The sequence below is a fragment of the Limulus polyphemus genome, unplaced genomic scaffold (genome assembly GCF_000517525.1).
Source record: "Limulus polyphemus unplaced genomic scaffold, Limulus_polyphemus-2.1.2 Scaffold4643, whole genome shotgun sequence".
In the NCBI taxonomy this organism is placed as follows: Eukaryota; Metazoa; Arthropoda; class Merostomata; order Xiphosura; family Limulidae; genus Limulus; species Limulus polyphemus.
Window position 1 is genome coordinate 77554 of NW_013670253.1, and position 3064 is coordinate 80617.

General features: G+C 35.5%; 1 pseudogene; it reads left to right on the forward strand.

The window, feature by feature from the left end:
- The window catches only part of LOC106471473, a 50502-nt pseudogene that overhangs the window by 43426 nt on the left and 4012 nt on the right, over positions 1-3064 (forward strand).

The window sequence follows — 3064 nt, forward strand, 5'->3', positions numbered from 1 at the left end:
AGTGTCACCTAGCTTGTTTATCATACTCACAAAGATAGTGTCACCTAGCTTGTATATCATACTCACAAAGATAGTGTCACCTAGCTTGTATATCATATTCACAAAGATAGTGTCACCTAGCTTGTATATCGTACTCACAAAGATAGTATCACCTAGCTTGTATATCGTACTCACGAAGATAGCGTTACCTAGCTTGTATATCATACTCACAAAGATAGTGTCACCTAGCTTGTATATCGTACTCACAAAGATAGTGTCACCTAGCTTGTATATCGTACTCACAAAGATAGTGTCACCTAGCTTGTATATCATACTCACAAAGATAGTGTCACCTAGCTTGTTTATTATATTCATTCAGAGCGTGTTGCCTAATTTGGCTATCACACACATACACATATATATACTATATGCACTTGCGCTGGGTACTCGAAAGTGTTCTGTTTGAAGAGTAAATAAAAACAAAATTAAGAGTAACAAATATTTTGATTTCATGCTTTTGAAGTTCATGTGTTATGCTGTGTTGTAGCCTAGAGAGTGCATAATTCTTCTCGTGATTCATGGCATGCGCACGTTTTACTGACGTTATGACAGGTACAAATTGCAAATGTTATGCGTCTCTTATGTGAAGTCCATTTTAATGTCTACTGACTGATTCACAGACAACACATTACTGTGTATTGGTGCGAGTGGTTAAAACAGGTGACCCGTCCAGGCCGTCTTCGGCCCTCTTTCAGGGAAATTATTAAGAACTTCAGAGTAACAGTAAAAAAAATAAAAACCTCTAAAATAACGTATCAACCACATCATATCTGCTACATCCATTGCTGACAAGGGATCTTTACGCCGCTGGAATTCGATAGACATAGAAGTAATTGTTGCGTTATTATGGATTAAAGTAAGAGAGAGTAATTTTTCATCAATTATATATGACATCGTTCTTGTATGTTCTACGGCCTAGAGACTCCCTGAAAAATTAGGCTTAATGATTTATGAAGGATTCATTGCGCTTGATTTTTGTTTATTTTTAATTTAGAAAGTTTTAATTACATTAACAACTTTAGAATAAGAATATTCAATACCAAGTCTCTCCATCTATCTATATTTCATTCGTATGATTCTTATGGTCATCTGTAGTACATTCTTATGGTCATCTGTAGTACATTCTTATGGTCATCTGTAGTACATTCTTATGGTCATCTGTATGATTCTTATGTAGTACATTTTGATAACTTGCATTGTTTAAAATCAATTTTTATTTCTATAAAAGTTTACGGACTTACAACTATAAAATCCGAGGCTCGATTCCCCGCGATGAACACAGCAGATAGCCCAATGTGCCTTCGCTCTAACGAACAAAAAAACTATATATATAGCAAAGGAACTAAGTATATTACCGATTAATATTTCTCTTTTGAAATTGATTATCTGTATATTTATTCCGCTTGTTTTAAACATTTAGCATGCAAAACACTTCAAGTAATAACTGTAGGATAATTATGACAAATAAGTATGTAGAATTCAAAACTGTAATGGTTTGTTTGTAATTAAGCACAAAGCTACACAATGGGCTATCTGTGCTCTGCCCACCACGGGTATCGAAACCCGGATTCTAGCGCAGACATACCGCTGTGCCACTGGGGGGGGGGGCTGTAATGGAAAGAACTGGATTTGTTATAATCTCAAGACTTTTAAGCAAGCCCGAAAAAAATGTTCAGTCAAAGTTGTTATGACACACCTTAACTGTTTATTTATGTATTTAAAATCTGTGCCGATTTTTATAACTTTGTTTTTCTTTTCAGGAGAATACTGCGAGAAGAAAATCGAGTTCTGTTCTAAGCAGTTTAATCCGTGTAAAAATGGAGCAACGTGTGTAGACCACACAACACACTACAGGTACGAAGTTGGTTGGATACCATAGAACTGTTATATTCAATCACTTAGAAATTGTACTAACTGTTATAATCATTGAATTAGTTCCTTGAATAACTGAACGATAATTCTTAAAATACAAATAAACGAATAAAGTTCCTGTAAAAGGGGGGGAGGGGGGGTACTATAGAACTGTTATATTCAATCACTTGGAAATTGTACTAACTGTTATAATCATTGAATTAGTTCCTTGAATAATTGAACGATAATTCTTAAAATACAAATAAACAAATAAAGTTCCTGTAAAAGTGGGGGGGGGGGGGACTAAGTGATCGATATTTAACTGGACCACTAAACACCGAGCTCCTCCCCTCCCAACACGTACAGTAATGCTTTTACTTAGAAATGTTCGATCTATCATTTTTTAGCGGTTTTTCTTTTTTGTGTATTTTGTTGTTGTTTTTTTTTCAATTGTATCTTTGTCTCGTTGAAACAATTCTTTGGCTCAGCTGTGAAATAATAAAATGACATTTAAATCTAAAGTGATTTTAAGAAATTAATGGTTTGTTGAGGTTTTGTTTGTTTGTTTGAAGTTAAGCACAAAGCAACACAGTGGGCTATCTATGCTCTGCCCACCCCGGGTATCGAAACCTGGTTTCTAGCGTTGTAAGTCCGCAAATATACCGCTGTGCCACTTTGGGTCGTTTGTGTTGAGCTAAGAGAGGTAATTCGGCAACATAAAATACCTTCTGTTTGGTATTTGTATAATGTTTCTGTTCATTTCTGTGAGTTACAAAAAATTATTACCTTTAGTTAAAGAGTACTGTCGTTTTTTTTGTGTGTGATTTCATAAACTGTTTTATAGCTTTACTTGTGTCGTTATAACTTATTATATCCGTATTATTTTGTGTCAACGAAATCGCATATCTTATTTCATTAACAGTTAGTATTTATATGTAGTTGTTGAAAAGAGCTTTAATAAAAAAAACTTGCCCCCCAGTGGCACAGCGGCATACCTGCGGACTTACAACGCTAGAATCCGGGTTTCGATACCCGTGGTGGACAGAGCCTAGATAGCCCATTGCGTAGCTTTGTGCTTAACTTCAAACAAAGAAAGAAAGAAACAAACAAAACTTTATCCTCTCGACAGTGTTGGCTCGCCCTTTCAGCCGTGGGGGCGTTATAATGTGACGGT